The sequence below is a fragment of the Alligator mississippiensis genome, chromosome 2 (assembly GCF_030867095.1).
Source record: "Alligator mississippiensis isolate rAllMis1 chromosome 2, rAllMis1, whole genome shotgun sequence".
NCBI classification, from domain to species: domain Eukaryota; kingdom Metazoa; phylum Chordata; order Crocodylia; family Alligatoridae; genus Alligator; species Alligator mississippiensis.
This window is the reverse complement of record NC_081825.1, coordinates 123,610,597-123,636,064: the sequence shown is the minus strand read 5'-3', so window position 1 is coordinate 123,636,064 and position 25,468 is coordinate 123,610,597. Positions and strand designations below refer to the sequence as shown.

The window sequence follows — 25,468 nt, the reverse complement described above, 5'->3', positions numbered from 1 at the left end:
CTAGAATTCTCACCCATTGAAGAAGATCAGGATTATCATAAATTAAGCATATGCCTATAGTGAAGTCACAGAAGTGACTGCAATATACTGTAAAGGTTTTTTAAAAAAAAGCTAATTTGGCTACCATGGCAATCTAGCCAAGGTAGGATAGAGTTCAGTGTGGACTTTATCTTGCTGAGACATACACTTGGAGTGTCATATAAGATGTGATTCTTTGATGAAACTTCCTAGAAATTTAGCTAGAAAACTCTCTTGCTAATACTCTAAGCACATCCAATTGGTGAAAGTCAGTTATGCTGAGATTGTGCTTGACCAAGTATAGTACTTTACTCCGTATAAATGAGGTCAATCAAGAAGCTTACGCATTGCAGTGCCTATCAGTAGGGCTGTTACCAACCCTTTCTGTGTAGGTAAGGAGAACTGGAAAGCAAGGGATAGCTGAACTCTTGGTTTTGTGTGCCCAGCTTGACAACCAGCAGATCTGCTATATAGGAGGAGGAGGAGGCAGTTTGTTTCTATGGCTAGCATGGAAGTCTCAGTATTCTTCTTGGTCTGGGGCCTATTAGTACATTGTTTTATCATATTTTCACCCTTAAAATACTTAATGCATAAGCAGACCTATGAAACTTCTTTCATCAGCAAGCACCACTCGCCAGAGACCAAAGGGTTTGTCTACAGTGCCCACCCAAGTGTCAAAAGCAGTTTAGTTACTCTAGCACACAGCTCTCCATGGGCTGATTTACCCTGCAAAAAAGTTAGATGTAGGTAAACTATTTCTGTACTGCACTGCAGTTGAGACACCCTAAAACTATTAAACTCCATGAATATTACCAAAATCTACATACTGCTTTTTTCTTTTAAAGGATTTGTTTTCAGTGTTGCTAACTTTTTTTTTTTTTAAACCTGAAAGCCCATAAATGTGTTTCTTCCTTCCTCCCACCCCCTCCCTTTTTTCTTTACTTTCGTCACTTTGGAGTTTTGTGCTTAGTAGTAAATCTGTTACAACTAGTGAGAATGCAAAAATGTGTTGATTAAATCTTTATGTGGAACCTTCCTTAGTATTGAAGAAAGCTTATTTTAAATGTTATATTTTTACCATGCCTGGAAGATACTGACCAAAAATAAACCTTTTTGATAAATGATTAAAAAAACCCCAAAAAACAGTGAAGGAATAGTATTTAGAAAATGATTGCTCATTTTGGATGTGGCATGCAATGCAAAAAGATAAGACTATAATAGATACAAAGACCAAGATTTTCAAAAGTGATAAGAGTTTCTGGATATTCACCTTTAGATACTTGAAAGTCATTTGATTTTCAGAGTATGTTGTCTCAATATTTGGGGGGGGGGGTTAAGTTCTTTCAGCTACATATCGAAGAACTGCAAATCACTACATGCTTTACAAAAATCATAGCTAAATTTTGTTCTCTTTCATATGTTCTTATTTTTGTTTCTGCTCAGTACAAGACAGTATGGAGAAATCAGTATGTTTCTCACACACATGAATGCACATGCACCAGCCCTGGTCACTGACTTGCAGACAAAGTTGCTGCCACTGGAAGTGTATTGGGTTGTCCCATGCACCACCACTACCAACGGTGCAGAACTGCCAAGTTATACCTCTGGTTCTGGTTCAGTTTCCACTTGAGGATAAGTTTTTTTAGGACAAGGCAAAAGGTTGTGGGGGTGGGGAGCCACATGCCCCCCCCCCGGATTCCTGGGGGCCTGTGAAGCATGTCTAGGGGGTCTATGAAAGGTTGCTGTACTGATGCTGCTCCAGCTCCCCACCTGCAGCCAGAGGCTGGGCCAGCTGCAGCAGCAGGCAGCCAAAGGACAGCAGGCAGAGCTTGTTGCAACTCCCTCCATAGCCAGAGGTTGCCTATTTGTAACACTCATATCATGGGCCCTAAGGCCCCCTGGCTAACTAGTAACCCCATGTGGAGCTAATGAATGAGTGATACAACTACATTTGTGGGACAATTAATGAATAAATCAGGATAGGAGTGTCATGTGGGTCAAAGGGTAAAAAGATGAAAATAAGTGTGCCCGAGGGGGAACACCGAGCAGAGCCCCCTGAGGTGCACTCACCGGTCCTCAAAGGCATCCACGGAGCTGGTGGACACCTCCTAATGGTGCTCTTCCTGGAAACGTGCACAAACAAGTGACAGGAAAGCAGTCCCACAGTATCCGGGCACCTTCCTGGACAGCGCCTCCTTCCTGGTCATGTACAGTGCCCATTTGGCCAGGGCCAGGAGGAGGCTGACCTGAGACTTGGTCCTGAGGTCCTGAGACTTGGTGGGGCCACAGATGGGGTGCCCAAAAATAAAAAGGTGGGGGGTTAAGTTCAACCAGGACCTCAGAAAGAGGTTCTGTAGGTGAAGGGGCTGCAGCCTGGTGCACTCAAGGCTCATGTGTGACTGGGTCTCCCTCTGCCCACAGAAGGAGACCAGGGTATCTGTGAAGCTCGCCACATACACACTTATTGCAATGGCTCTATGGAGGAGCTACCAGCTGAGGTCCCCAGTGGCTAATGGGATGAGGGTGGAGTATAGGCTCAACCACTGAGGTGCCCCAGCTATGTCCTCACTAAGCAGGTCCCACCATTTGGTGTCTGGGCGGGATGTGCGGGTGGCATGATGGATCATGCACTGCACAAGCATGTAGAGATGGCAGCAATGGACAGTGGAAAAGCATATCAATTTGGTGTCCTCCAGCCATCTCAGGTGGTGGAGCAGGGAGTGCTGGGCTGGAGGACATGGGGGGGGGGGCATGGACCACCACTGTGCAGGACCTGGTCAATGAAGGCAAGTGTTTCGGGAGATGGGGCAGATTTCTCCTCCTGGACCAGATGGCAGGTTGCATGTGTCATGGTATAACAGGTGGCCGCTCGGGGCCGGGCTAAAATGTGGCCCGCACACCTGCTCCTGGGGCAACCACCCACCTTCTCGTCTGCCATGCCTTGCTGTTAATTAATTAATGTTAATTAGTGGGAGGCTGCCCTTGTACTACCCTGCTGCCAGGGGGCGCTATCTGCAGCTCCGTTTCCTCCCCTACACCGCAGTCCACACCTCACCGATGGAATAGGTGTTGTCTCAGCTTTATCACAATTGGTTCCCTCTTTATCCTCTCCGGGCCTTCCTTCCAGTGATCAACTGTGCTGCCCCCTCTCTGGGGCCTCCGCATCCACACTGGGACTTCAGTCACTACGCCTTCTCTGGGGCTTTCAGCAATGCTGCCCCCTCTTTGGGGCTCCCCGTGCCCGCACTGGGCTCCTCGGTAAGGCTGTCCCCCTTTCTAAGACCCCTCAGTAAAGCTGACCCTCTCTGGGGCCCTCTCCATAATGCTGCCCCCCTCTTTGGGCCTTCTCAAGTGTTGCCCCCTCCTCTGGGGCTCACCACGCTCGCCCTAGGGCTTCTCAATAGTGCCCCCTCTCTGGGGCTCACCACACCCGCACTGGGGCTTCTGAATAGTGCCCCCTCTCTGGGGCTCACCACGCCTGCACTGGGGCTTCTCAAATGCTCCTCTCTGGGGCTGGGGTCTATGTATCCCGTACGCTGCACCCGTACTGGCACTGGGGTCCCCATGCTACTGGGTTCCCTATGAGGCCTCCTCCAACCCCTAATAGCCTCACCCAAACCACCGGTGTAACAACAAAATGAAACAGAAACCTCTTGGCTATAACTTAAACAAGCCGCCTGACTAACAACATTGCTCAAGCATCTTAGAGCTGCCATGAGCTGTACCTGTGGTCAGGCTTCTTCCCACATCCTGGCTTAGGAAGCTCCTGTCTCTCTGGCCACTGGCAGGGAACTGCCTCTGGCCTCCTGTCTGTGCTTTATATAGGAGACAGGCCCTGCCCCTTTCAGTCAGCTGACATCCTGGTTGCCCTGGCAACCCACAGCTGAGCTCCTTATTCTCTGCTAGGGCTCTTTCCCTGGCAGTTTCCCTTCTCTAGGAGCAGAGCACCTCCGTGCTCTGTGACACATGGGTAGACCCATGCACTTAGCCAGCACAGCGGGGTCCACCCACTCCTGCCTATCATAGTCCTGGAGGTCTCCGGTATGGGTGACACCAGCCAAGATCAACCTCTGCCACAACTGATGCACCTCTGCCATCAGCACCTCCAGCTGGGGGTTCCAGAGGAGGGGTTCGACAAGCAGGTCGGCACCCTGGGTGAGCATCATGGGCGACCTGGAGGTGGAGACCAGCCTCCAGGCCTGGAGGAGGTCCTGGTAGAAATCTGGCAGCACTTGCAGGTCCTGCAGGGAGAAGCCCCACAGGCTGAGGAGCTGCCAGTCATATCAGAGCCCCCTGAAGTGGCAGAGGAAAGTGTGTCCTAGGTGGCTCCATGCCCAGAGGCTGACTGAGCACCAGCAGCAGAGCATGACTGGGTAGTAGCACCTCATTCTGACACGAGGGAGGGGGAGGGGGGGAGAGGGAGGGAGAGGGGGAGAGATATCTAAGGGTGGTCCATGCCACCATTCTCCATTTTTTTTTTTTTTTTTTTTTTTTTTTTTTTTTTTTAGGATTCCACAACTAAAAAAAAAAGATTAACAAACCACTGTTTTATTTCAAAACATGACATCAAAAGTAGCTCTAGAAATCAAAGCTCTGTTGTCTTTTGAGTACCTGCCCTGAAGTTCACTGCATAATACCACAGCCTTTAAACTGTGCCCTCCCACCATCAACTGTTACAATTTCCCTGTGTACTCGGGGCCTTTTTAGACGTTTCACTGTAAGCTGAATAAATGTTAACAAGCTTAGTGTTGTTCAACTTAGTGGAGGAGTCGCAGGTTAAAGCAAAAACCCTGCTCTGACTGTACTTCACTGGCACAGCTGCAACTTGCCACTAGAGGCTTGGTGAGCAGGTGTTGGCTACAAAGGACCAACTCATGGGATCATAATAAATTCTAGTTTATTGGCCAGGATGTGAACTTACCAATAAAATAAATGCAAACTTTGAGTTATGGGTGGTACTGGTCACCTTAGCGCATGCACGCACGCGTGCATGCGCGCGCACGCGCACACACACACACACACGCATTCATTCAAACCCATGTAGTATAGTGTGTAGTGGCTGCTGTAGTGATTGTGAGAGCACTGGTGTCAGTATATCTACCTAGCCGAGGCCCTAGAGTCTGCTGTTGATGGATAGCTTCCTTCAAGGTGATGGCTTCTTCAGAAGGGGGTTGCCTGCTTGTCCTTCAGTCTCAGTAGGTCAGGTGCTGGATGAGAGGGTGCCACTGAGAATTGTGCGATTTCCCCAGCATCATCTTGGCTTCCAATCCAGAGGTCGCTGTCCCACGTGGGTCTTGAGTAGTACCTGACAGCTGCTAGTCACAGGGGTCTCTGCCTGCTGGTACCTGAAATTTCGGGAGTCCACCCTTGACTTATTGACTTAATGGCTGTATTGTCATGGATTACAGGAATAGTCCATAGGGTGAGTGCTTAGTTCCAGAAATCAGTTCTTTAGCTTGATTAGCTTAAAATGGAGTTCCTTTGGCTAGGCTATTGTCTACTGATGATCATCATTCACTCGCATTCACTCAACAGATTTTATCACTTTACAATTACAATTTCAATGCAGTTTTAACAATGCTCCAGGGTATAAATTCATTCTATAGGGAGTACACTCCTTCAGAGTTTAAAAGTATAAAATATAAAATACAAAATGCCATGGTAAAGATGAGACAGATGAAACATGAAAATGCACTGTTAGAAATATATAAAAATGCAATGTGAAGTAGTGAGGATCAAAGGCTACTGGGGACAGTAAGTCAGTTAGCACCAGGATATATTTACAGTGGATATTTTAGTTATTTTGTTTTCTTTAGTGACACTGAGATTAATTGATATGTAGATGTATTTTTTCGGTTGCTCCTACAGAAAGCCACTTCAGCTTTCTGGCTTGCACTGAGCCTTGCCACACCCATGCAATTTTTTTCTACACAGGGGCAGGACTAGGATCATTATCAGCTCTCTGCTTCCACCCAGCAGAGAGCAGGCCCACCACTATGTCAGTTGAAGTAAACCCAGAAAGTCACAGGGCTCTCTGATCTTACTGAAAATGCCACAGCAGCTCCACACTGAGAGTGGGGCTGTTGGGTTTAAGCCCTGGCAGACCTGTTCTCAGCACAGAGCAGCTGCAGCATTATGATAGCAAGCTGCTTCCATGGGATTTTGTGGTCTGGTCAAGCTGCAGCAGCTTTATGCTGACAGCAGGACTATCAAGGCTTAAGCCTGGAGGCCTTGTTCACTCTGAGCTCTGAGGGGCCTTATCCTTTTTTCTCAGGAGCATAGGTGGTGCCCCCCCCCCCCCCACACACACACAAACACAGCCACTGGCAGGAAAACAGCTGGTCCAGGTCGTGGTGGCGACACTACAGCTGCTGGGTGCCTCTGGGCCTGTGGCACTTGCTATGCCCACGTTCTCTGAGGGGTGATGTTGGGGTGCAGCAGGGCCCAGCACAATGCATCCCCATTTGCCATGTGTCAGGAGAGGCCACTGAATTCTGGGATACTGGAGAAATACAATCATAGAAAATTAGGGTTGGAAGGTACCTCAGGAGGCTATCTAGTCCAACTCTGTGCTCAAAGCAGGATCATGCACAACTATATCAATCCCAGCCAAAGGTTTGGGTAGCTAGGTCTTAAAGACCTCCAAGGATGGAGCTGCCACCACCTCTCTAGGTAACCTGTTCCAGTGTGTTACTACCCTCCTAGTAAGAAAATTCTTACTAATATCTAACTTAAGCTTCCCTTGCTGCAACTTGAGACAATTGCTTCTTGTTCTGTCATCTACCACCACTGAGAACAGTCTAGCTCCATTGTCTTTTGAACCCCCTTCAGGTAGTTGAAGGCTGCTATTAAATCCCATCTCAGTCTCCTCTTCTCTAGACTAAAAAAGCACAGTTGCCTCAGTCTTTCCTTGTATGTCTTGTCCCGCAGCTCCCTCACCATTTTTGTTGCCCTCCACTGGACTCTCCAATTTGTCCACATCCTTTCTTGGGGGGGGAGGGGGGGAACTGAACACAGTACTCCAGATGTGGCCTCACCACTGCTGAATAGAGGGGAATAATCACTTTCCTTGACCTGTTGGCAACACACCTACCAATGCAGACCAGTATGCCATTAGCATTCTTTGTAACAAGGGCACACTATTGGCTCATATTCAACTTATTGTTCACTGTAACCCCCAAGGTCCTTTTCTGCAGAGCTGCTGCCCAGCCAGGCAGCCCACAGCCTGTACTGATGCATGGGGTTGTTTCATCCTAAGTATAGGACTTTGAACTTATCCTTGTTGAACCTCATGAGATTTATTTTTGTCCAATCTTCCAATTCATCTAGGTTACTTGGAATCCTAGCCCTACCCTCCAGTGTATCTCCCCCTCCCCTCAGCTTGATGCCATATCATCACAGAAGGCAATCGAGTTGGTCAGGCATCACCCTGAAACAAGGTTGCCTCCCCCGTTCAGTCCTTACTGACTAGATGGCCTCCTGAGGTCCCTTCCAACACTAATTTTCTATCATTGTATTCCTCCAGTATCCCAGACCCACACTTTCCCTGATCCTCCTCTTGCTACCAACATACTTGTAGACACCCTTCATGTTACCCTTCACATCCTTTGATAGCTGCAGCTCCAATTGCACTTTGGTCTTCTTGACTTCATCCCTGCATCCCCGAGCAATGCTCTTCTGTTCTTCCCCAGGTATTTGTACAAGTTTCCACTTCTTATAAGCTTCCTTTTTTTAAATTTAGTTTACTAAAGAGTTCCCTGCTACAGCAAGCTGGTCTTCTGCCATACTTGAAAATCTTCCTGCGCATTGGGGTGGTGAGCTCCTGCACTATCAATAAGGCTTCTTTAAAGCTTGCTTTTAGGTTTGCTTCTTTAAAGTTCACTTTTAACATAGAATGCAAGTTTTATTTTATATCAATATTCTGTTTATACTAGGGTGTCAAAGATGAGGCCCATGGGCTGAATCTGGCCTCTGAAGCCTTATGATCTGGCCTGTAGGTCTCTGACCAACCCCACATACTGCATGCAGCATTCACCAGCCTAAGCCACATGCATTGCAAGTGGCACAAGAAGCTGGTCTGGTGTTTGCTGCATGCAGTGCACTGGCTCTGGTATATGGGACTGGTTTGTGGGCCTGATCCAGTCTTCATTTATATACTTTACAACCTTCTAGGACCTAGTCATACCACTATTTGTCCCCCCTATCTTCCCTGCTCTGATTATGGGCAGTAGAGACAGAAAGTAGGGTAGCAAATAGTCTGAAGGTAGGTGCTAGCAGATTTCCTATATCCTCAGTCTTCAGGACTATAAGAACAGAGGAATGAAAGTGAGATCCTGGATTACTGACTCCTGCCGCCCTCATTTACAGGAAAACATCTATCCAAAAAGGTCCACAAGAATATCTCTTCTGACTACTGATACACAGCATAGCCAGTAAAGGTCCTATAAAATGTCCCACAACATGACACCATTACAGAACAGGAGATATGTACCATTGCTAGTGCTCTGCCACTACAAGGGCAGAAAAACAGATAGGTAAAAATGTGCTGACATATTCCATGAAGAAGACCATGTCCCAAACTAGAAAGGGAAAACTCCTCCTCTGTTCATGACACACTGCCTTGGGGTTAACATTCCTTCCTGACCTGGCAATAAGTACCAGACCCATGAGTTAGATATCCGAGATGTTCTTAGTACCATAAGGAGCAACAAAATATCTTAGCCAAAATCCTACTCTAGCTCCAGCCAGTGGCCAATGTCCAATGATGTAAAATAAATCGAAAACATTTTTTCTTTCCCTCTTAGGCCCAGGATCCAAAAAGTGTATCTAGGGAGGAAAAATGTAGGGGTTCCTTTAGCTTAAGGATCTCCTGATTCTTAGTGTGGTAGGTGGGGGGGAGGAGGGGAGAATGGGACTCCATGTAGAAACTCAACTTTGAATTTTGAGGTTCAAGAAACCGTTTGGAGACAGGCTGGACTGTTTTAGGGACAGGGTGGAAAACTACTGTGGATGGTCAGGTCAGTTAGTCTGGGCTAGAGGGTAGGCCTAGGAGCAGTCCTGGTTGGCAACATAGTCTCTAGCAGCACTTTTACACATGTTCTGATGTGTTCCAATTCAAACACATTGAAGGAGACTTGACTAATCAAGTCCTCTCTGATGTGTTCAAATCAGAATGCTCCAATGCGCTGCAGCATCTCCTGTATTGTGTCCTGTGTTTCAAAGTGGCAGTGGGGGTGCTTTAACTAAAGCTCATTGAACAAGCTTTATTTGAAGTGCCCCACCACCATTTTGAAATGTGGAATGCTGAATACACAAGACACTGTGGGCATTTGAATTAGAGCAGCTTCTGAGAGCTTCTCTAATTAAAACACCACCCCCCATTTCGCAGCAGAGCTCTTGTACAGGCACCCTAGAAGCCTAAATCTTTAAAAATAAACTTCCTCGTACGTTTTTGTCAATCCACCTTCTCTCCCCACAATTGGGAGATCAAGAAATGTGATTGAAAGAAGTTCCTCCTTGGACTAAGATCAAGTTTAAACCACTCTTACACTAAGTATAAATAAACATAATATGTTAATTTATAAGGGAACTGTAGCATTTTTATTCCTATTTCTTATCTACTAATGATATTATTTAGCAAAACAGGATAGGTAAATGACATGTTTGATACGTAAATGACATGTTTGATGTTGTATTTCATGTGGTTAATGAATAAAACATACAGAAAATAAATGTAAACATAATGAAACATAAACATAGAAAAAAAACCAAAACAGTAGGGCCTCCTCTTTGAGTGGAAAACAATATGCTAATTCCCCATTTATAAAATTCTGAGATTCACTACCTTCTGACCCAGCAGCGTACTAGTCTGTATTGGTAGGAGTGTCATTTGCAAATCAAGGGAAATGATTCTTCTGCTCTATTCAGCACTTCTGAGGTCTCAACTGAAGTACTGTATGCAGTTTTGGGTATCACAGTTCAGAAAGGATGCAGACAGATTGAACAAAATGCAGTGTACAGCAACAAAAAAATTAGGGGCCTGAGAAGCATGACTTATGAGAAAAGCCTGAAAGACCTAGGGTTATTTAGTCTGCAGAAGACAAAACTGAGGGGGAGGGGTTGATTACAGTAATCAAATACCTGAAAGGTGTTCTCCCCCTCCTACTCCACTAATCACCTCACCTAGGTTAAAGGAATTCCTACAAAAAGGATGGAAATAGACTATTCTCTGTGGCCACAGGGGACAGGACTATGTGCAATGTCCTTAAAATGCAGCAGAGGAAATTTAGGTTGAAGATTAGGATTAGCTTCCTGACTATGAGGGTGCTCAAGCCTTGAAACAGGATGCCTAGAGAAATTATGGAATCTCCATCCTTGGCAATTTTGAAGAACAGATTGGATATACGCTTGGTGGGGAAGGTTTAGTCAAAGATGATCCTGCCCTGAGCAGGGGGCTGGACTAGAGGACCCCATGAGGTCCCTTCCAGCCCCTATTTTCTATCATCCTATGTTCCTTACTCCTATTTATTATATAAGGTATATTTTGCAAATTTACCTTCTAAAAATATGTGAATATAAAATATTATGCATTCTTTTTTCTATGCATGCAGGGAAAAAATGGGATAGTTTTATGGTAAATCCAAGCGGGTATGTTTCCCCTAAATCTAAAAAATAACAGAAAGCTTAAAAAAAGGTTGAGGGCATTGAAATTGATCTGAAACACTATTGCCAATACATAATTTGTCAATCTGGGAGAGGGGAGATTTATTGTAATCTACTTATAAAACAAATGTGTTTCTAGAAGTAACCATGGGCTGAGTCTGACTTTGCAAGAACTGTGAAGAAACTCAATTGATTATATGTTGCTGTTGTTATACCATGAAGGGAAAAGCATGAACATAAATATATATTTCTAATGAATAGTGCTATACAGAGTATTTTGTTTAGCAGAATGGGAAATCCCCATCCAAGCTTTGCCTTACGTTGATTCCAGTAACTGGCAGGAGCAGATATGCAGAAAAATTGCAGTGTCAGCTGGAATGCCCTTGATCTTGCATCTGGAGGTGGTGGAATTACTTATTGGTGTTCCAACTCTGATTCACAGCGTGGGTTTCACCTCCTCTATGAGAATAATTTCAATGTTAGTGCAATGGAGTTTATACAAGGCTGCAAGTAGTAATGGGTACAGATTTGTAGTGCAACACCATAGTGGATGATGCCTGTGGGGAATAAAATAAATATTCCATTCTATTTGCCTTACAAATACTTTATCAAGTAAATAATAAAAATAGTTTTATACTATTCACAAGTCCAGTTAGTCATTTTCCAAGCTCTCTGATGCTTCAAAATGTGAGACTAATGGTCTTTATAGTAACAAGTTACAACAGATACAATAAAATATCACCAGGCATTTCAACTTTTTTTAGGCCAGGTTCAGGGAGACAGGAGAAGTCAGATGTATGGTGAATGTATGGGGGCATCTTACAACAGTAACTTAAATCCACTTGAAAGAACTACAACATGTTGATAACTTACTGCACACAATCAGACTATAGGAGCAGTTTATTCAGCTGAGTGACATAGGAGATTCAGTAAAGGAACAGCATTATCTGTGCCTGATATCTTCCTTTCTTTGTTCCCTAGACAACTCTTTTTCCTTGCCTTTGTCTCCTGTCTTAATTATCTTGATCACAACTTCCTCCTGTCTCATTCTCCTTGTTTTGACTAGATGAGGAAAGAAAGATTGCCTGGCTGGTGAAACATATTGTTCAACTTTCATTCACTGGCAGGGGATCTTCAAAGACAAACCTAGACATAAAATCAGGATATTTTCCTCTCTTTAACCTTTAGGCTATTAAAGTTAATGGAAAGCTTTCCATTGATTCAGTAGGCTTTGGATCAGGCTGTTAATGCGGATCCTTAACGGAGTAAGAGATGAATCAAAAAGGGCCATGATACTTTAGAAAGTCATTCCTGGCTTGTTTCTAACCAAGCACAAAAATAAATCCAATAAAATAGGATCTTTCCTAAGGGTCTTATTACATGGTAAGTTTAGGAGGTTTCTGGAACTCTTAACTGGCTGCACATGGACACCTTAAAATGCTTATTACTCAGCTCAAAGTGATGTCACTCCAGGGCAGAATTATCTTTAAACTGCCTAATTTTGTTTCTGCTCCATTACTGTCTGGCCACTTCCCACAGCTATTCCACCCAAGTTGAAGTCTTTGATGCTGGAGGAGACCTCTGGGACTGTGAAGCAAGAACTGCCAGAGGCAGCACTAGAAAAGAGAGAGAACATGGACTGCCAGGAGGGTGGAAGCTGGAAGCTTGTGACTTCTGGCAGCAAACAAAAATCTTCACTTCCATCTGCAGCAGTTCATCTAGAGTACAGATATGCAGCCCTGGCCACAGAAAGGGAGGAGCATGTTCCATTGGTGGAGGAGGACAGGCCAGGCTGCACCAAGGTGTGAAGGACTGAGACAATTGTCATCAAGAAGAAGCGATGGGTGGTGGTGGTTGGAGATTCCCTTCTGAGGGACATGGAGGTATCCATCTGCTGACCTGACCTATTGTCATGGGAAGTCTGCTGCTTGCCTGGAACCTGTATCTGAGATATCACAGAAGGATTACTGAGATGCACCCGGCCCTCCAACTATTATACTATGCTGCTCATCCATGTGGACACCAATGATACTTCTAGGGGAGACCCTGAGGAGATAAAAGGTGACTACAGGGATCTGGGTGCAAGGATGAAGGGGTCTGGAGCCCAGGTCACGTTCTCTTTGATCCTTCTGGTCAAGGGAAAGGGCCCGGGCAGGGATGGGTACATCCTGCAGATCAATACCTGGCTGCACAGGTGGTGTCATCAGCAGGGATTTGGCTTCTTCAACCATGGGATTTTCTTCCAAGATGAAGGATTGCTGGGAAGAGGTGGGATCCACCTAATGAGATGGAAGAGCATCTTTGCAGACAGGCTTGCTAACCCAGTGAGGAGGCCTTTAAATTAGGTTCACTGGGAGATGGAGACCAAGGCCATGAGGTATGTGGGGAAGCAAGAGACCTGGAGGAAGACCAAGCAGGAAGGGGGAACAAGGGTATTGTCATAATTCCTGAGAAATCAGGGCAATTGACTAGTTAGTTCAGGTGCCTGTAAATGAATGCATGGAGCCTGGGAAGCAAGCAGGAAGAGTTGGAAGTCCTTGCACAGTCATGGAACTGTGACGTGATCAGAATAACCGAGTTGTGATGGGATAGCTCATATGACTGGAGCCCTGCCATGGATGGGTACAAACTGTTCAGGAAGGACAGGCAAGGAAAAGGAGGAGGAGGAGTTGCACTTTATATAAAAGATCCATGTGATTGCCCAGAGCTCCAGTATGAAACTGTAGAGAGGCCTGTTAAGTCTGTGGGTTAGGTGAGAGCAACAAGGATGTTGTGGTGGGGTGTCTGTTATGGACCACCATACCAGGGGGAAGGAGTGGATGAGGATTTCTTCAGTTAGCAGATGTTTCCCAATCACAAGCTCTGGTTCTCATGGGAGTCTTCAATCACCCTGACACTGCTAGGAGAGTAGTACAGCAGTACACAGGCAATTGAGGAAGCTTTTGGAGAGTGTTGGGGACAACTTCCTGGTGCAAGTGCTGCAGTGGCCAACTAGGGGCCATGCTCTTCTGGACCTGCTGCTCACAAACAGGGAAGAATTGGTGGTGAATGTAGTACTGGATGGCAACTTAGGCAGCAGTCACCATGAGATGATTGAGTTTAGGATCCCAAGGAAATGAAGGATGGAGAGCAGCAGAGTAAGGACCCTGGACTTCAGAAAAGCGGACTTTGACTCACTCACAGAACTCATGGGCAGGATCACCTGGGAAGCCAGACTGAGGAGGAGAGGAGTCCAGGAGAGCTGGCTGTACATTAAAGAAGCCTTACTGAGAGTGCAGGAACAAACATCCCAATGTGAAAGAAGACTAGCAAGTATGGCAGAAGACCGGCTTGGCTTAGCAGGGAACTCTTCAGTAAACTACGTCATAGAAAAAGCCTATAAGTGGAAACTTGGACAAATACATAGGGATGAGTATAAGAGCATTGCTTGGGATGTCCCTTTTTCCCTCAAAATAATAGTTGCCCTCTGCTGCTTTACACACATGTGTTATACTTTGTCTTCATATAGCTTCAACATATATAATCAGCGACAGTATCTATTTCTATCTAATTGTAGTTGTATGAATAGATTGGAGTTATAGCAGTTCCTTTTTACAGTACAATAAAATAATTTCTCTGCTGCCATGTTGAATGACTTCTGTTACTGAATATACTGTCATGAATCTTACCTCAGATATATTGAAAAATGGTGTAAATTAACAAAGCTGAAATATTGGATTTGTAATGAAATCTAACCTTTAAAATATATTACTTTGGAGTATTTTCATGGCTACTTGTTCTCATTCTTATCCACAAAGTTGAAGCCTGGAATGCCATTTTCTGGCTTGGAGAAGAAAAGAACAGCAATGTTGCAATAATAGCATTTGCTTATTGATGAAAAGAGGAGAAAAAAATGACACTAGGGTTTCTACAGTGCATATAACACCACAGGGAGCTTCAAGTCTTCTATAAATATTTGCTCTTTGTTGGTAATTTACTGAGTTAATTTAATTACAACAGAATGAATATGAATTGAAGAGCTTTTGTTGTAGTCTGTATTTTATGCCTACTTTTTAAAGTCTCATATTGAGAACTGCAAAACTAGCCATTATCACACTGTTATGCCAAAGGAGAAAAAAAAAACTTGTTAAAGGTTTGATTCATTACCTAAATTCATTGGTTGCTTGTGTAATGTATGTGTATTTTATATGAGCAAGGCTTCATCAACAGAAAAAGATGACACACAGTTCTAGTCTCAAAACCTGGACATTTACTTGTGCGTGTATGTGTGAGGGCAGGTAGGAAGGTATATCTGTATCTATATCTATACAACAAAAGTCATGTACAGAAAGGAAGAAGATAAAAATCTGTCTTGTAGTTAAACATGAATTGCACACTTCATTGATATTTAGCATTCTCCTTTATAATGATAAAAGAATTATCAGTGAGCTTCAGACCCTGAAGAAGCAAAAAGTGGTAGATATCAGTACATTTTCAAAAATGTAAATAAATTATAAGTCTGGCTCTACCTGGTATAAATCAGCGTAATTCCATTAATTTTAATGGAATTGTGACTTATACAGGTTGAGGATAGACTTGCTATTCTTTTAAAAAATCATTAAACCAATCCTTACCTAATCAAAGCTCCCACTGATGATCATGTGAAATCTTCCTGAGCAATAACTCCGTAATGTATCCTCTCATGAGCTCAGTGCATGGACTTTGGATTTCAAGTCCCTTCTCTCTGCTACAGACTTCCTGTGTGAATGAAGTCTTTCCCTAACTCAGTTCTCTACTTCTAAAATAATAGTACTCCTTACTTTACATACGTTCTGCAAAGATAAACGCATTTAAGATTGATATAGGCAGACAAGGTTCCTTGGGTGAATTTGATATCTTTTATTAGACCAACCCAAATAGTTGGAGAAAAGTTATTGAGCAAGCTTTCGGGTTCAAAAACCCTTCGTCAGGCTAAGGAAGTTTCAGCAGTTGGTGTGTGCTCTTCCTGGATGGACTTTTCATTCCATCCAAATTAACCCTCATTATACAAGGATTTAAATAAAGGCACACCAAGGTGGAGTGCCTTCATTAACTAGTGTCTGATTGGGTGGCTGGGCTGATGCAGCCCAGCCTTGACCCCAGGGCTGTCTGCATGATGAGAGGGGAGGAGAAGGGAGGGAGCTCAGTCTGGGCTACAGGTGAGGTTTGAGTCAGGGCTCATGAGGCTGGGGGTCCCAATCCACCTGCCCCCACTGCAGTGCAGGCTGGGCAAACCCAAGCCTGAGCTCCCTCGCCTGCCTTCTCCCCTCCTCCCATTGTGTAGATAGCATCGGAGCTGGGAAGAAGGGGGCTGGGCTAGGGGAGAAAAGTTGCAACTCCTTGGCTGGATCAACTCCAAATTGGAGTTTGGTTCACCAACCCTCCTAACCCACAGCAAATGCTTGTTGGGCCCAGAGGGTTGGTGTAACTAATGGCACTTCCTGTGAAGCACCATGAGTTAGACTGGGGAGCTGCACATCTTTCAGTGTTGTTAGGGCCATATATGAAGGTATTTAAAAATTTTATTGCTTCAGTTACTCCAGAATCTCATCGACATGAGCTTAGGGTTCATCCACAGAGGGTAAACTGAAAAAAAATTAATAAAACAAATTCTTCTCCATCATCTTTTTTGCAGCTTTGGTCCATTTATTTTTCATTAGAAGTATGAAAATAGAACTGGTTAGAATTTTTTTGTCAATTTTTTTTTCTAAAAAGTATAATTTTCATTGAAGTTAAAGAGTTTTGAAAATTGTGTTTGTTTTGAGGATATTTGGTTTTGAAAAAAATAAAACAAAACATTCAAATAATATTCAAAGCAACTTCTTACAATATTTTCAAAAATAAATGTTTTGATTTTTTTAGTTCAAAATCAAATAATACAAGTTTTAGTAAATCTCTAGATTTTACCCTAACAAAAAGCCCTGAATAATGTGATATTTTAATTCCATTTCCCCCCCCTCCCTTTTTTCTTTCCATGCTTATGTTCCATAACATAGCAAGAAAACAGTTGAAATAATGGAATTTCTACAAGTGTCTGGTTTTCACCCAATATTATATGAAAAACCCTAACCTAGTAAAAAAAAAAAGTGTACAAAGATAAAGCATTCCTTGGGCACTGCAAACTTACTAAAATTGTACCATGGACCTTAGAGAAAAAAGGAACATTGAATAGATCTCCTCCTATCTTCAGCTACAAAATGGCTTTGCAACCCAGCATAAGTATGATTTTTCTGAATATGCTTTGATTTACCATGGGGAATTATAATCCCCCAACAGGGCTGAAAATACAGGTAGTATAGGAGTAACTAAGTCAACATATGCCTTTACCTTGTTTCTGCCCCATGCACACTTCAGGGAATAAGTAGCTGCAACATATTTAAAACAAAGTATATGTATAGGAATAATGGATAAAAAATTCCTACTAAACAAGAGAAGGGAAAGGGAACCTGCAATATGGCCCAGTCAGAGTTATGCTTACAGACGGTAAGTCCTTGTACTCCAAGGCAGTGGCCCTTGGCTATGACTTACCAGAAAGATCTGTCCTCTAGAGTGAGATCTGTCCATGGCAAGGGGGATCAGCAGCAAGCAGTTCAGCCTGGCACATCCTATTCCCTGCCCTGGGCTGTGATGCTGATCTTCTCTGTAGCCCTCCCTGCTTTTTTCCTTTACCTTTGCCTATGGCAGGGGCTGTTTGCTCGCCATCTTTCTCTCTTTCCCTCTAGACAGGTACTATTTAGTGGAGCTAAACTCTCTCCTTCCCACCTCACCTTCCCTCTCTCTGACATTGGCAACTACTTCCCCCTTCCCTCTTCTCACTCTTGCTCTGCCTTCCCTACCAGAGAAGAGTGAAATGGTGCAGCCAGGTGTGGTGTAGTAGCCGACTCACAAGCACCACACTGAACAAAAATATGAGTGATAAATATCAGACCACTGTTGTACCATACCCAAGGGAACTAGGGTTCTGTTCACCTCAGGAATGTTAACACTGTTGGAGGACTGTATTAAACTTAATCTGTTTCCTTGTACAAAGGCTTTAATTTGTTAATTGATATTTGAACCCCTGGATGTTACTTTTGCTGTCAATAGAAATTCATATACTGGAAAGGTCAGCACTTTCCTCCAATAAAAGCACATTTTTTCTTGTACTAACGTGCCAGTCCTGCAAACACTAAAGAACAAGCTCCTCTTTAATCCCTTATTCTTGTTAATGTTCATTTTACAATGTATTTGTTTATATATTTATGGAAGACGTTGGGCATCATTAAGAAGGGAATTGAAAACAAAATGGAGAACATAATTACCCCATTATACAAATCCATGGTACACCCATATCTTGAATGCAGTGTCAATTTCTGGTCTACACATTTTTAAAAAGGATTGAATAGAATTGGAAAATGTACAGGCAAGGGCAACTAAAATGGACCCTTTGCCATACCAGGAGAAACTAAAAAAGCTAAAACTCTTTAGTGTGGAAAGGAGAAGGCTGAGTGGAGATATGATAGAGATGTCTAAAATCATAAAGGGTGTGGACAAAGTGAACAGGCAACTGGTATTCACCAAGCTCCCAGAATACTAGAAATAGGGGACAAGCACTGAAATTGGTACAAGACAGGTTTAATACTAACAAGAGAAAACACTTTTTTATGCAACATTTAGTTAACTTGTGGAATTCATGGCCAGGTTCAAAAGGGGAGCAGGCAAATTCATAGATAATAGTCTATTAATTAGTCGCAATTCTCTATTAATAGCTGCTGAACAGAAAAGTTGAAGATGTTTCCTCTGGCATCTCTTAACCAATAATGGTGAATGTCAGGGAGAGAAATGGACAGGGGATAGATTTTTCTAGATGTATCTAGGTCAGCATTTTCCCTCTAAAGTATCCCTTTCTGCCACTGTCAGAAACAGGACACTGGGCTAGATGGACCATAGGTCTGACTCAGTATGGCACTTCTTATGTTCTTAGATAACCTTACCATAAATGTGACTCTCCTACTCTGCACACCAGAACAGAAAGAACGTTGCTGCCTTAGTGTGGTATTGGACAGATGCCAGTTAACATACCTGAGAGAGAGTCTCTTTGGTGCATGCCCAGTATTCCTCTAAGGAAGCTACATTACAGCTGATACATAGTAGGGCTGTGCAAAACAGCATCGTTCTGATTTGACTTCCATTTCAATGATTTGATGGAACAGTGTTTTGTTTCGAGTTTCATTTAATTTTGAAAGCATTGTTCCCTTTCATTTCGTTGAAACTGTTTTGCTGTTTCAATGTTTTGCCCATAAGTTATTATGGGGAAACGTAAAATGCAGCAGGCAGATAGATTGGGAGGGCTGTGCCCAAATCCTCCCAGGGGTGTGAGCCCCTGATCTGCCTGCCAGATGAGAGAAGCTGAGTTCTGCTGCCTGGGACCAGTGAGGGGAAGATCGCTGCTGCCACTGGTTCCAAGTGGTAGCACCTGACTCCTCTCATCTGGCAGGCAGATTGGGGGCTCATCCGCATCCCTGGGAGGGCTTTGGGGGCTTTGCTGGAGTCCTCCCAGGGCTCTGGGCACCCAATCTGTCCTGGGGCTCTAGGCACCCAGATGACAGACCAGTGCTGGGCGCAGCCCACATCCAGCACTGGGAAGAGTGGTGCTGCCACTGGCTCCAGGCAGCAGCACCCAGCTCCTGACAGGGCAGGGACCAGGGCAGGGGAGGGTTCCCATATCAGGTGATCTGCCCTAGGCCCCCACCTGGCCAGCTCTGGTAGCAGGCAGGGCAGATCAGCTCAGGCAGGGACCCACCACCAAGATCCCCAGGTGGGGGAGCATCCCCACACCAGCTGATCTTCCCTGAGCCCCCACCTGGCCAGCTCCAGTAAGGTGTAGGGCAGATCAGCATGCCCCCGATCTGTCTTCCAGGTAACAGGAGCTGGGTGCTGCTGCCTGGGGCCAGCAGCAGCTCTGACCTTCCCAGGGCTGTGTGTGGGCTGTGCCCAGCACTGGTCTGTCGTCTGGCAGGCAGATCAGGCGCTCGCACCCTGGGGAGGACTGGCACAGCCCCTGAAGCCCTCCTCGGGGTGCAGGGAGCCCCCAACATGCCTGCTGGATGACAGGAGGAGGGTGCTGCCAGCTGGGACCCTCACTGAAACCAGTAAGCCTGGCTTCAAAACTCAAAATGTTTTGAAATTTTACAAAATTTTTGGAGTTCCCTTGTTTCGTTTCAAAACTGTTTTAAAGGCTTTTGTTTTGTTTCAATTTCACTGTTTCGAGCTAAAAATGCATTGAAAGAGCTTCAAAACGAAATGCCAGGTGAAATTTTGCACAGCCCTAATACATAGTGTAGCACTCATAAAATTATGTGCTGTTCTTCATTGTGGTGAGTCGGGTACTCATTCACCCCTTTCAAACTAAGCTGAAACAGGATGGCCTTTGGTGATAACTGCAGAGCCTTTTAATTCATTTTACATTAATTTGAGGGCTTGGGCTAGGTGGGGAAGGACTTTCTTTGTAGTATGAAAAGTGTTTTAATATTATCAGCTTGAATAAGACCAGTGATTTTTAACCTGTGGTCCCCAGAACCCTGGGAGTCCACAGACTACGTCTAAAGGTTCAATGAAATATGACTATGATCAATCAAAAGTATGTGTATACCCTCTCCTACAATTCAAAGGGGTCTGCACCTCCACTCAAAATTTTTTAGGGGTCCACAAATGAAAAAAAGGTTGAAAACCACTGAATTAATATAAGGCTACTGGTTAGGCACCTTGTATTAAGTAAAATAAATTATTCATTATTTAGAAATGTGCTCAGGGGTCATACCTATAAAGTATAAAGGAAAAAAAAAACAGAAAACAAATTATAAAACCAATGGAAAGCATTTTACTTAATGCTGGAAAACATTGGAAAATGTAAACATTATTTTCTTTCCACAAGAGTAATGGTAATTGGTACCGAAGTAAGAACTTTATTTGGAGGCATGTTTCAATGCTATTTTTTACAAGGTCAGTACTGCCAAAGGATTTTGACATCCAACACTTCCATGCTGAATGATGTCTAGTTTTACCTTTTCCTCTCCTGTTCTATATATGCTAAAGAAAAAAGAAGGCCACCAGCAGCTGTCTCATTTTAAAAACTAAGATCTTATCTCTGACAGTTAATCAATAAGCAACAAATGAAAAGTAATAACACACGACTTGAGAAATGCTGTTTTTATTCCTAGCCTTAAGGCAGGTCTTACCAAAATGTTAAGATCAATCAGTGTTCTCCCTCAGACTGAACCCAAATCCAAATCATCACATCTTTAAAGGGACCATATGGAGAACACCCTACTGCTCGCACATGAAGTACAAAGCAGAAAAGTCCGTCACTATTTTCTTTAGGCCCCAATAACAAAGAACAGTACTGGAAGGGATAAAAGCTGACCAAGGAATGAATGGATTCTACACCCTTTGGATAAATGTATTGTAAGCACCCTTCATGCACTCAAGTTGATTTTACTGACTACCAAGTCATCTTATGAACAAAACTAAACTAAGTCCTGATCAAAGTCAGAAAAAAAAAATATTAATGCAGTGGTATGAGGAGGAGTCTTTGAATACATACAAGTGTTACATTTAGATCGACCTAACCAAGGTTAGGTCGATCTAAATGCTCCCATGGGCAGGTGGTCATAGGGCTTAAATTGTCCAAAAAAATGGTGCACCTAATATGAAGTTCTCCTGAGGTGAACTAACTTCAGATCAACCTGGGTTAACCTGACCTAAAATGAGTTTACTCAGTCTAGTGCAGCAGTTCCCAACGCAGTGCCTGCAGGCACCATGGTGTCCCCCAAGGATTTTTCAGGTACCCGTGTGCATTTTCCCGATCAGTAAAAATCATTATTCCAACAAAAAATGCTGTCATATTGACATCCACTGCTTTTTCTTTTAAATTTGAATGTGCCCTTGGGCACACAAAAGTCAGGAACCTCTGGGCTAGTGAATGCCTATATGCACTCGTAGCACAGTCCGGGGGCTAAGAAAGCCCACCTACCTGCCCCAGTCCTGAAGCTGTGCTGTTCCTAGCTGCCAACCCTGACTGGGCTATTTTTTGCCTCCCCCACAACTACTCCCCAGATTAGGAAACCAACCAACCTGCCAGACCCCCGGATCTGCCAGCCATCCCTATAGACCTACCAGCCCCTCCCCCTGAATTATTTACCTGATGCTGCCCACACTGCTCTTGACAGTGGCAAACCCCTGTATGTGCCATTTCTAGTTTAGGTTTAGGCAGCTAAACCTTAATCGGGTCCCACAAATGCTTGTTCATACCCTTAGCTGCAATATTACTCATCTGTCACACTGTCTACAAAATCAGACATGTTACTTCTAAGAGGATTATTTGTTTGTTAATGGATGAGAGGGAGAGACTATAAAACATTCAGATACATATGTAGAAATGATTAGTTTAATATAAGTATAAATAAAATTAACATAAATATAACCCATATAGACAACAAATTGCAAATGCATATCAGCAGCCTTTCTTAGATATACCACTATTGAATTGTCATTTGTAGCATGGCTTTTGATGCCTTGGCCTTTAATATCTGTTTCTGTAGTTTTGTGCAAAGACTTATTCTTGTTTCGAATCTCTATTACTCAAATAAATTAGGCTATAAACACACCTAGAAAGACTGTAAAACCTCATTTATGCCTATAATATAAAACAGCATTTGGCAGTGTTAATTGAAATGATAAAAGGGTTTACAGGAACCAAGAACTCTTCAAGTTACTCTTCTCTACCTTGGTTTAATGATACAGTAAATGCTTATTTTCTTGATATGATTGTAGTTTTAAACAATAAAGAGTGAGTAAATTCCATTATCTTATGTCAAGCATCCCTCCAGAGAAGATAACAGTGCAGTTAAATAAACAGGATTACTTTCCAATGGCAATTTCTATATAATAGAAAATTCACTTTCTAACCTTCTGCTCTGGGATGCTAATCAGTTAATCAGTTCAGTCCCTATCTTCAAGTTGCTCACAGCAGTTTTTCTCTCATTGGGACAAGGGTGAATTCAAGGTTTGTTCTGAGGCGGTGGAAAAGCAGAGGCAAATATTAAAAGCGCCTTATTTCACAGACAAGCAATTGCTTCAGGCAATTAAGCACCTACAGCACTGATCCTGTTAACAAATAGCATAAACAGCCTATGACGAACACACCATAAGTCTTCTGAACTTTTTTTTTTTCCTTTAAAGAATCTGTAATACTAAACTCACATATACCCCAAGGCAGTAAATCACTTATGTCTCATGATGGACTTGATTTTATTATACCATTTTTGATTTAACATTAATGGAATCTATTGTTTTAGACCTATAACATCTAGAATAAATCAACCCAAAGCTGTTATTTTCATATTGTTGAAAATGTGTTAGCATCTTAATTTCCTTCCATAAGAAATTGACAATTTCAGAGTTAATTCAAATATTTAAGTCAGCTCTGCCTGTTCCCTCAGAAACAGTTAATGGAAAATTAAAACTATGTTCTTCTCACATTTAAGGGTCCACTCTGGTATAAATGACATACATCTACATACCTTTTTTTTTGCCTTTTCTAAAAATTCTCTCCATGGGAAGAAGAGTGAATTGGCTTCAGAATGAATATTCAATATATATAGTTTCTTCTCTGTACATAAGAATGTCCCAGTTAATCTATTTTTTAAATTGTGTCTACTAGTAGCTGATCAGGAAAAGCTGGGATTTATGATGATGATGATTTAGGTAATTATGAGACTTAGTGTTGTGCTAGTTTATTAAAGTGTGCACACACGTCTCTCATTTTGTTTTCATCCTAAACACTGCTGGAATACCAATGTTTTTGTTGCTGGTGGCACTATGGAAAAACAAATTCAAAATGGATCCCTTGGAACACTTGTTCCAGTTTTATGGGAGCACTTTGAAGAAGATGGCCAATGCCATACCTCTGAATCTGGCATTATTATTAATTTGTATAATGTAATGGATATGCTACCTTCTTAAGTCGCTGAAGCTTCTAGACATCTCTCATTTCATTCATAGGTACAATACATAATCGCCAACAGGCTTGTATGGAGGCCACCTGTTGAATATGAATCCAAAAGGATGCAGTAGAGTCCTCTGGTAACCTACAATACAAATCGAAAAGGATATTTTTTATTGTTAATGACAGCAGTTTGGGTATGGAGAAGCTATTGCTTCCAATAGTTTGAGGACAAATGCTCCTATCAAAGGTTGCTATTACACAGTTATCAAGTACACAGGGATTTTGTACCTGGGCACTGACATATATGCTTTTATGCATATATTGATAGGGAACAACACAGAAACACTGTTTACGAAGCGCGACAAAATATCTGGAAAAGTTTGCCATTAAAAAGTTTGCCATATCATTGTCCCTGTGTTACTAAAGGCTTGAACAATAATAGTACAAGTTAACATTCAAATTATAGCAAATAATAAAGTCCATGGGTACCATGAAATACAGTAAGAGGGACACAACAGAGAATGAAGATTTCCTTGAACGATGAGTTTTCCTTATTATTTTGTCCTATACTTTTTCTTCTATTAATCCATAAAATGCAATTGCTTCTACAACTTTCATCACACAAGACAGTTGTTTGTACTTAACTAGAATTATTATTTTAATTGATACAGTGACATTTCTTTATGGAGGTATATTATTCATATTATCCATATACATATACATTATTTAAACATTCAATATTCTTCATAAATAAAGAGAATTTTGATTATATACTCCATATTAAAGTAGGAAATAATTTGGTCTACTCTATATCAAATGCAGAGTATATCAAATATATCAAATTGTCTGGAATGATCTGGTTGGGGGTGGTCCTTCTTTGAGCAGGAGGTTGGATTAGATGACCTCCTGAGGTCTCTTCCTACCCTAATTTTGTGTTATTCTATGAAATACGTCAATTAAAGGCTGATAAGAAAATGCAAAAAAAAAAAAAGATTTCATGGAATCAATGCCAGTTTTGCAAGGGGCACGCTTTGCCTCAGGACTCCCCAAGAAGCATCCTTATTCAATTTCCCTCTCCTGAGAAGACCCCCTGAAGCCAACCCTGGCATGGTTTTACAAGAGGCAAGTGTCCAACTTTGAGACCTTAGTTCTTATCAGTCCTTGGCTTCAGTAGCAATTCATAGCATCCCCACCTCTGAGAGCTCCTTCCTTTTGATAGGCTCCTGGGAAGGGGGTGTTTTCTTTTTCAAAGAGTAAGGGGCTGATGTCCAAAACAACATTGCAGACTCTGCTTCAAAACAGACTTTATTGTCCTGCTCCAGTTTCCCCTGTCTTCCCTAGTACTCTTATTATCTCTCTATTCTGTCCTCCCTATTTTCCTTTGTGTAGTTCTTTGAGATCCTCACTCTTTCTCCTTAGGCCCAGTCAGCCACACTTTTAACAAAACAGTTGCAGAATTCTAGCATCACCCAATAATATTAAACAAAATCATAGGGAACTAATCAAGAAGCAGTCTCAGAGCGCCTGGGGTGAAGAAGACATACAGGTGTCCTTCTTATGAAACTATTTACAAAACTTATTTATAGCAAAATCTGCTCATAGTGAGACCCCACAGTGTTTTCCACAGCAACTGCAGGCTAGAACTCAGCCACCTAGCCTTTTTTTATTACAATACTGTAAAAATATTATTCTGTGACCTAAACATGGAGGATGTTCTGCTAATCTTGTTAATATATTTCTTTAATGTTTTAGTCATCAGTTCTAAGTGCATTTCTAGTCTCAGCA

General features: G+C 42.8%; 1 long non-coding RNA gene across 1 annotated transcript in view; it reads right to left on the bottom strand.

Annotated features, from left to right (window-relative positions):
• Positions 1 to 4,550: 4,550 nt before the first annotated feature.
• Positions 4,551 to 25,468, bottom strand: part of LOC106739270 (uncharacterized) — a 33,025-nt gene continuing 12,107 nt past the window's right edge. Inside the window, exons 2-3 of the long non-coding RNA XR_001372500.2 lie at positions 23,693 to 23,825; positions 4,551 to 11,139 (exon numbers count right to left, since the gene is read on the bottom strand). This is a non-coding gene — a long non-coding RNA (uncharacterized LOC106739270). The remainder of the gene's footprint in view (positions 11,140 to 23,692; positions 23,826 to 25,468) is intronic.